Consider the following 10329-nt stretch of genomic DNA (forward strand, 5'->3'; position numbering starts at 1 on the left):
TAGGAACATTTAACAGCGGAAAGCAGCGCCAGGTCTTCCCCGGTGGTATGGTGGATTGGAATCTCCTGCCAGCGTAGGGGACACAGATTCCATCCCTGGTCCAGGCTCACACCATGGAGCAACTAAGCCCGGGCACTGTAACTGCTGAGCCGTGCACCGCAGCTCCTGAAGCCTGTGTGCCTGGAACCTCTGCCCCACAACAAGAGAAGCCACTGCAGTGAGAAGCCGGTGCACCGCCATGAAGAGGAGCTCTGCTGTTGCAACTGGAGAAAGCCCATGTGTGGCAGCGAAGACCCAGCACAGCCAAACATAAATAAAGCAGTGACAGATGGTCATCCGATGGGGGGATTATGAAACTATAAAATGACAAAAATGTTACCAGCCTAATAACTAGACTTACACCACTTAGCAGAAGCGCTAATACACACCAGTGGTTCCTGAGGACATTATTGTTATTACCTGAGGGTCTAATAATTAATCTTATAAGCAAAGACACTGAATCATGTAGCAAGTGGTAAATTATGTTTTGCATGGTCTGTTTCAGAAAGCAGTGCCTCAGTTAATACATTTTGCAAAGTTTTCATTAACATGTCACATTTGAGATGTCTCAGCATACAACATGATTTGATCCAGAGTCCCCACGCCACTTGGCATATGTCTGTGATGACATAGTGACCGTGGAGGTGCACAGCGAAGCTCTCCATCAGGAGGACCTGCGGCTGAGAGTGTGGTTGATGGACAGCACCAGCTGCCACCAGTCTGGTTACTCCACTGCCCTCATGCTGAGGCCAGGCTTCTCCTGGGCTGCTTTCAGTAAAGACCCGACATGATGGAGGCTACTAGTATTGGCATATGTTTGCTTAACACAAGATTCCTTTACCTCGCAACTTTTAATCAGCCATCAGTCTGGTGGAAATTTCTCAAAACTGCTGTGGACTAAGGCTTTTCCTACCTAACCTGCCTTCTCTCATTCTTTTCACAGGTGTTGTTCTGCACCGCGGAGTAAGGCTCTTCCTACCTAATCTGCCTTCCCTCTTTCTTTTCACAGGTGGTGTTCTGCACCATGGACTAAGGCTCTTCCTACCTAACCTGCCTTCCCTCTTTCTTTTCACAGGTGTTGTTCTGCACCGTGGACTAAGGCTCTTCCTACCTGCTTCTGCTCCATCCCTCTCTACCCATCACAGGCCTACCCATGACTTGGCTTCTGCTTCCAGGAAGAATAAACAAGATGGAGATGTACACTGGCAGGGTGGATTAAGGATAGCCCTACACGTGGCTACCTTGCATTGGGTCTCTCATTTTTCTACTTCAGGAATGCAGTAGGGAGCTAAATCAGCAGTGAATTATCAAGTCCTCAAAGAAGGTCTGATTCTTGATGAATCTGGCCCAGGAACACTGAAATCTGGCTTTGGACTTAAGCATGTGATTAACTCTCATCATGGCCTTCTCATATTTGGAATTTATCACTTTCTCATAGGAAGGTATTTTTTTTTCCTTGGGACACTAAAGTCCATCTTGAATGATATAATTCTTTAATACCTGTAAGTTTTATATCTTTAATTAGTCAGTAGAGAAAAAAATAGTTCATAAACGGATAAATAAGTATCTATTTCTGGAATGAGGATGCTACTCGTCTCCAGTGTATTTTAGCAATATGGTTTTAACTGTTGTTCATCCCCATGCAGTTCATTTCACCCCTTTCAAGGCAGGCCTATCCCTCAATGGTGGTGATGAGATTTCATGGTCTTTTCAATTTTGGATTCTTAGTACACTTGGTCAGCTTTTATTAATTGTTTTGCTCAGCTCCGTATCTTTTCTTCCCTCTGTATTGCTTATCTTGAGCAGGGTTTGCACACAGGTGAGAGACAAGCTCTGTGCAGTTTGCTGCGTGTTCTACCGCTCCTTAATATATTCCAGCAGGATATCACTCTCTCTCTTTTTCTTTTCACTACGCAGTGCGGCTTGCAGGATCTTAGTTCCCTAACCAGGGATTGAGCCTGGTCCCACAGCAGTGGAAGTATGGAATCCTAACCGCTGGACTGTTAGTGAATTTCTCCAGCAGCATACCTCTTACCTTACCAGTCTGGGTCATGAAAGCATTTTAGTTTTCTTTCCTTAATGTTGGTCAGTGCTGCCAATGTAAAAATGAGGTGGGAATTGACTGTTCATTCATTTATTCACAAGTTTCCTGAATGCTAACATATGCCAGGCTTGGAGCTCAGGACTGACACCACAGTCTGGAGCAGACACATATTGAACAGTTTTAATCGCACACAAAGAAACTAATCCATACATGGGTTATGTATGGAATAGTTCTTAAAATTTTTGTTTGCTCTGACATAGATACAGACTTCCATTTTAAAACACACGTTGGCTTTTGGTAGTTTTCATTGAGGCTTAAATCGGGAATGTGGGAAATGTAATTTCATCCATAAATGTATCCCTTAGTCTCTCATCTCTGATGGTTGAGTTTAAATGAGCTTCAGTTATTGCATGATAATGAGCCTTTTCTGGCTTTTCCTTACTCTCAAGCTATACTTTCTTATATATTTATTTGGCTGCGCTGTCTTAGTTTCGGCATGCGGGATCTAGTTCTGTGACCAGGGATTGAACCTGGGTCTCCTGGGTGGGGAGCACCGATTCTTAGCCACTGGACCACCAGGGAAGCCTCAACTTTTACTTTCTAATGACATATTTATCTGTTACTTTCCTGAAGGCCTTTTCACCAAGAGTGAGTATTCTTCATAGGCAGAATTGCCAGATATAGAGAAAAAATATAGTGTAAGTATATCTTATGAAACATTTGAGAGCTGCTTATATTAAAAATCTACTTGTTTTTCTAAGATTCAGCTTAGTGGACCATCCTGTATGTAGCTGGTGCTTCTGTTTTTTTTTTTTTTTAAGAAGCTTAAAATACCTATTTATTCAAGCTTTTTCATTGTTTATTGCTTTTTAAAAAAAGTTTTTAGTTGAAGGATAATTGCTTTGGTACTCCTATTCTTACAGAAAGAAAAAATGAAATTGAAATTGTGTTTTTCATAAGTGGTCAGAAAACAAGGAGACAGATATTCTAGCTGAGAATTTGGTGTTTCTAAAGGTTTCCTTTGTCCATGTTCTTGCTTACACTTTTGTGAGCTACTGTTCATGATAATATGTATTGACCAGACTCTGTTAACCTGTGGAAAAGTTTTGTTGATGTGAGAATTTAAATATATTCAATTCATAAGAATTCTTTTCTTTATTTGAATACTCCATTCATAGACCAAATCCAAAATTTTGTATAGTATTTGGTATATGTTATATGAGGATTAAATACATCATTATGTCAAAAGTTACATTCAAACTCAAAGATTCAGATTTCTTGAATGATTATCTGCAGAGGCCTTCTGTCCAAGTCCACAGATCAGTATTCACTAGGAAAAAGTTCAGTGACATAGAAGAAAGGACACTGGGAATTGGGATATTTATGTCCTGATCTTGGCACTGCCCTGGGAAAGTGGCATCAATCTTGTGTTCTTTGTTTCTTAATCTGTTAAATGAGGCAATTGGACTACATCTGCATTTCTCAAGGTGCTCTAAGAACTGTCTCTGTAACAGTGCTTCTGGGGTCAGTTCAGTTCAGTCGCTAAGTCATGTCCGACTCTTGGCGACGCCATGGACAGCAACACGCCAGGCCTCCCTGTCCATCACCAACTCCTGGAGTTTGCTCAAATGTGTGTCCATTGAGTCAGTGATGCCATCCAACCATCTCATCCTCTGTCATCCCCTTCTCCTCCCGCCTTCAGTCTTTCCCAACATCAGAGTCTTTTCCAACGAGTCAGTTCTTCACATCAGGAGGCCAAAGTATTGGAGTTTCAGCTTCAGCATCAGTCCTTCCAATGAATATTCAGGACTGATCTCCTTTAGTATGGACTGGTTGGATCTCCTTGCAGTCCAAGGGACTCTCAAGAGTCTTCTCCAACACCACAGTTCAAAAGCATCAATACTTCGGTGCTCAGCTTTCTTTATGGTCCAACTCTCACATCCATACATGACCACTGGAAAAACTATAGCTTTGACTAGACAGATCTTTGTTGGCAAAGTAATGTCTTTGCTTTTTAATATGCTGTCTAGATTGGTCATAACTTTTCTTCCAAGGAGCAAGCGTCTTTTAATTTCATGGCTGCAGTCACCATCTGCAGTGATCTTGGAGCCCAAAAAAATAAAGTCTGTCACTGTTTCCACCATTTCCCCATCTATTTCCCATGAACTGATGGGACTGAATGCCATGATCTTAGTTTTCTGAATGTTGAGTTTTAAGCCAGCCTTTTCACTCTCCTCTTTCACTTTCATCAAGAGGCTCTTTAGTTCTTTGCTTTCTGCCATAAGTGTGGTGTCATCTGCATATCTGAGGTTATTGATATTTCTCCTGGCAATCTTGATTCCAGATCGTGCTTCATCCAGCCTGACATTTCACATGATGTACTCTGCATGTAAGTTAAATAAGCAGGGTGACAATATATGGCCTTCACGTACTCCTTTCCCTATTTGGAAAGTCAGGAAAGTTGTAAAAAAACTTTATACTCCATGGAGTATTCAAACTAAAATAGTAAAGTTTATGTATATAATACCTGGGGTTTCCCTGGTGGCTCAGACAGTAAAGAACTTACCTGTGATGCAGGAGACCTGGGTTTGATCCCTGAGTTGGGAAGATCCCCTGGAGTAGGAAATGGCAACCCACTCCAGTATTCTTGCCTGGAGAATTCCATGGACTGAGGAGCCTGGCGTGCTACAGTCCATGGGGTTGCAAAGAGTCAGACATGATTGAGTAACTAACATATAATACCTATGTATGAATAGATCACATTATATATTATATGATATGTATAAAATTTAATATGATAAATATTAAAGTTTATATACTACTTATTATATGTTCTATTAATATTATAAAAATGTATGAAACATTTTTTTCTATTAATATTATAAAAATGTATGAAACATTTTAGCAACAGTGAGGCTCTGAGGAGTATGTAGGGTTCAAAAAACAACAAACCACAGACCATGTAAAGTTTGCATTCTGCAAACTTTTTTACTACAAACCCTCTTCTGAGAAAGCTGTTCACATCGCATGGGCTACCTGGAGAACACTGGATTTGATGAGTGTAATAAATATCCTCTCCAGCTCTAACAGGCTATGGATATCCACAGAATGATCTGGCTTTGATGAAATGTATCTAGGGCTCATATTTCAGGAGGCTGAGCTGTTTGACTCAAACTGTGCAAACAGTGAGGAGACCTGCAATGTTCAGAGTGCACAGGGAATATAGGGAGGCTCGTGAGCCTCCTTTTGTTTTACTTATAAATGACATTGACAGCCTGTCCAGCATCTTCTCTGACCGTGAGGAGATCTGCATCGATTCAGGTGTAAGCTGTCCTTTCCAATTTTATTTCGATTCTTTGATTTGATGAGGGTGTTGTCATGGGAAGTTCCGTGTTGAAACAGAGAGAGGACACAATTTAAGTTTTCCCAAGGAGTAGTGGCTCCCTGTTCTCAGTTTTCAACTACTGTTCCGTTCTCCTTTGAGCTCTCTCTTTGTACCTTGTTGGGGCCTCAAATTTAAAATGTCACTTTTATTCCTACAATTTTGATTTTCTAGTTTAGGGTATTTTCTCAACTCATATTTCTGTCATGGAAGAGTTAAAAAAAACTGAGATCTTTATTTTGTGGTCAAAATCTTTCTCTCCCTTAGGTCTTCTGGCTCTTGGCAGAAAATCATCAATTTTTTAAGTCATTCATGTGGCTTCTGAGAAATGGGGGCTGCTGTGATTGATCTCTTGGCTTCAAAATAGAGTCTGCTTAGAACCTGGTAGAGACATGAGGAAGCCTGAGCTTCCAGATGGTCTTAACTGAATTCTCATGTGTTGAAGTCTCCTGAAACTCTTATGTATTGAAGTCTTTAACCCCCTAATACCTCAGAATGTCACTGTATTTGGAGATTTTTTTTTTTAATTTGTTGTTGTTTGGTTGTGGGGTCATGTCTGACTCTGCAGCCGCATGGACTGCAGCACACCAAGCTTCCCTGTCCTTCACTATCTGCCAGAGTTTGCTCAAACTCATGTCCAGTGAGTCAGTAATGCTATCTAACCATCTTATCCTCTGCCACCCTCTTCTCCTTTTGCCCTCAGTCTTTCCCAGCATCAGGGTCTTTTCCAGTGAATCGACTCTGCTTCAGATGGCCAAATTCTTGGCACTTCAGCTTTAGCATCCATTCTTCCAATGAATATTCAGGGTTGATTTCCTTTAGGATTGACTGATTTGATCTCCTTGCTGTCCAAGGGACTCTCAAGAATCTTCTCCAGCACCACAGTTCTAAAGCATTGATTCTTTGGTGCTCAGCCTTCTTTATGGTCTACCTCTCACATGTGTACATGAATAATGGAAAAACCATAACTTGGACTATATGGACCTTTGTAGGCAAAGTGAAGTCTTTGCTTTTTAATAGACCATTTAAAAAGTTTTTATTGAATTTGTTACAATATTGCTTCTATTCTATTTTTTTTTTCTTGGCTACAAGTATGGTGGGATCTCAGCTCCCTGATCAGGGATCAAACCCACACCCCCTGTTTTGGAAGGTGAAGTCCTAACTGCAGAACTGCCAGGGAAGTCCTGAGATGGGGGTTTTAAAAGAGGTAATTAAGTTAAAATGAGGTCATTCCCGACAGAAGAAGCAGAAAGTAGGACACAGACACATATAGAGGGAAGCCCATGTGACGACACAGGGAGAAAGTGGCGTCTACAAGCCAAGGAGAGGGGCCTCAGAAGAATGAACCCTGCTGACACCTTGATTTTGGACTTCTGGCCTCCAGAGTTGTGAGAAAAACTTCTCTGTTGAAGCCACAGAACCTGTGGTATTTGTGAATGCAGCACACAGAAACTTCCCACACCCCCCCCACTTTCCACACACAGGGGAGACTGTTGCCTATAACATGTAATACTTTTGGTCAAAGAAATGTTCAGCTGGCTTCTCAGTTTCTCTGCTGAGATAATGATTTTGGTGGTATCTTTAGCATGCTTCCTGGAAGAATGATCAGTGAATAAGTAAGTAACTTGATAAAGAAAGAGCATCCAAATAAATGGGTGTTTCTTTTCACAGATGCCGTCCAATTGCCCATGGGAACAGCTCTTCTTGTCCCTTTTCAGACAAAGGAATATCATAGAGACAAAGTTGAAAACTACTTCTCTATGTGAAGGAGCTTTGGTTCAGCTGCAGAGCTAAGCTCTCACCTCTGTATGAAATTGGAATTGGCTGTGAGTGATTATAAAGGAAAATCTATTGTCGCTGAAGGATCTTATTTGCAACAAAAGACAAGAACAAGTATTTCTTAGTGTCACTGTGTTCTAGTATGTGGTCTTTATGCTTGGGCTCCTGATTGCTTTCCTGTACCTTGTTGAATTTATTGCTTTTCTGGACCTTGTAAAGAAAATTGCTTTAAAAAACGATAAACTCTGGGCAGCACGATGACAAACTCCTGTATATGTTTTTACCTTTTCTCCTGAACCCATTGAATTTGTGCATTAGAAAATTATCATTATATGTTAAAAATTATATAGCCCAGTGGCTGAGATGGTAAAGAATCTGCCTGCAATGCAGGAGACCTGGGTTTGATCACTGGATGGAAATGATCCCCTGGAGAAGGGAATGGCTACCTACCCCAGTATTCCTGCCTGGAGAATTCCGTGGTCAGAGCAAACTGATGGGCTACAGCCCTTGGGGTCGGAAACAGAGAGGACTGAGCCACCAACACTTTCACTTTCTTTCATATTAAAAATTGCCATCCTCCTCCCTTTTGCCTAAACATGTTTAGTTTCTTATTTGAATTTCCTTTATATCTTGGTTTCACAATTTAATTTAATTTGAATTCATATTCAACCTTTAAGCAAATACAGAAATGATTCTTTCCCCTTGCTCTAATGTTACAAAGAACTTGTCTTCACATGTAGGAATTGCCCGTGTTAATTGTGGTTTTATCTAGACCTCAGTCTTTGTCTCCATTGTTATTTTTATTCCCATATCTACCCATCCAGGAACAAAGAAAATGCAATACAATACAATACCAGAACTTCAAAACAGGGACTTCGCTGGTGGTCCAGCGGCTAAGACTCTACGATCCCAATCGGGGCCTGGGATTGACCCCTTCTCAGGGAACTAGATCCTGCATGCCGAGACTAGGACCCAGTGCAGCCAAATCAATTAAAAAAAAAAACAAACTTCAAAGGAAGACACAATGCATGTTTACAGGTAAAGTATCCTACAAGAATTCTAGGGTTGGGTAAAAATTCTGCTTCCAAACCTCCTAGCAAACCCGGTAAGAGAGCAAACACATTTGTTTTCCAATTGTAAGTGAAGAAAAAAAAACAAGAACTTATTAACTGTATGACCTTGGGCAGGTTTAGTAATCACCCTGTGCCTCTGTTTCTTCATTAGCTTAATAAGAATTATAGAAGTAACTTCCTTATATAGGCATGTTATGGGGAGTAAATCAAATGTGCAAGTATTAGTAAAGCATTAAAAACAGTGGCCGGCACAAGGTAAGCACTATTTCAGTGTTTTTAAAATAAAAAATAAAATAAATGCTGAGGAAAATTCTCAGGGAATGTAAAGTTTCACCCATATCTAATTTTAAAGGATAGTTCTCATTGGGAGCTTCACCTTATCAATAGAGCAAGGGAGGCAAGGTAAAAATGTTCTCTTATGACTTCTCTGTTGCAAACACATTTATGGGATTCATGGAATGTTTTCTTGAGTCATCCCTCAGTAAGCACCGAGGACAGAATGTTGAACTCAGGAAAAGCAATTTTGCAGCAGGCCAGGATAATATGTTCTGAACCTGCAATGTCCTGATGATTGGGCTTTAGCTCTAGATTATAAAGAAATGGATGGGCTCATTTCCTTCAAATAACCCTTCATAAATATCTCTTATCTTATCTGGGCATTTTATAAGCAGTGCAGTGGAAGCATGGAGTTATAGTGTCTGCTAGGGCTTCACATGAAAGTACTCCATCCTGCTGATATAAAGCCAGGGAGTCAGCATAGCGTTTGCTGGTTAATAGCAGACATACCTGCTTTATGTTACTGGCGATGCCAGTGGCTGGCTTGTGACTCTGGGCAAGTTATTTCACTTCTTAGGGTCCTTGGTTTTACCATGTCAGCCATTGCAACCTCACAATAGTGCTTCGAGAATGAAGTGTATGGAGAACATGTAGCGTTAACACGATGAGTGATTACTTAGTCAGGAGTGATGACAAATGGGAATTTTGACTTTTCCTAGTTTGGCGACTGTACGGAGCCTCAGGCATTTCATCTGCAAATTGGGAAAGTAATAGCATTTTCCTTATATGGCTGTTGCAAAGATGAAATGCAGGAGCAAAACACAGTGATTGACATTTATTTATTGCTTAATAAAGGTTACCTGTATACTTTATTCAATCTTCTACTAAATACTGCATGTTCTACTCTCTAACTGAAGTGTGTGTGTGTTAGTCGCTCAGACGTGTCTGACTCTTTGCAACCCCATAGACTATAGCCTGCCAGGCTCCTCTGTCCATGGGGTTCTCCAGACAAGAATACATGGGTTGCCATGCCCTCCTCCGGGCTAATTGAAGTAACACTGGGTAAAAATGGCATATGTTATATATACATGTATCACATCTTTATCTGTTCATTCTTTGATGAACACTTAGGTTGTATGCTTACCATAAAACTCCTAGAATAAAACATAGGCAGTATTCTCTTTGACATGGGTCTTAGCAGTATTTTTATGCACATGTCTCCTTAGTTAAGGGAAATAAAAGCAAAAATAAACAAGTGAGAACTAATCAAATGAAAAAGTTTCTGTGCAGCAAAGAAACCATTAACAAGATGAAAAAGACAACCTACTGACTGGGAGAATATATTTGCAAATCATGTCTCTGATAAGGGGTTAATATTCAAAATATATAAGTAACTCATACAACATGAATTCAAACAACCCATTAAAAAATGGGCAGAGGAGTTGAATAAACACTCTTCCAAAGAAAACATAGAGATGGCCAACAAGCATATGAAAAGATGTTCAACATCACTAATTATAAGGGAAACACAAATCAAAACTACAATGAGATATCATGTCACAGCCCTTAGAATGGCTGTCATTGAAAAGGAAAGAAATAATAAGTGTTGGAGAGATGTGGAGAAAAGGAAACACTCCTACACTGCTGGTGGGAATGTAAATTGGTGCAGCCACTATGGAAAACAGTATGCAGAATCCTCAAAAAATTAAGGATCAAACTATCAAATGATCCAGCTA

General features: G+C 40.4%; 1 long non-coding RNA gene across 1 annotated transcript in view; it reads left to right on the top strand.

Moving 5' to 3' along the window:
* The window catches only part of LOC133229977 (uncharacterized), an 84494-nt gene extending 75024 nt beyond the window's left edge, over positions 1-9470 (top strand). The window contains exon 3 of the long non-coding RNA XR_009730685.1: positions 1115-9470. This is a non-coding gene — a long non-coding RNA (uncharacterized LOC133229977). The remainder of the gene's footprint in view (positions 1-1114) is intronic.
* Positions 9471-10329: the final 859 nt, after the last annotated feature.

Source organism: Bos javanicus, chromosome 18 (genome assembly GCF_032452875.1).
Source record: "Bos javanicus breed banteng chromosome 18, ARS-OSU_banteng_1.0, whole genome shotgun sequence".
NCBI lineage: Eukaryota > Metazoa > Chordata > Mammalia > Artiodactyla > Bovidae > Bos > Bos javanicus.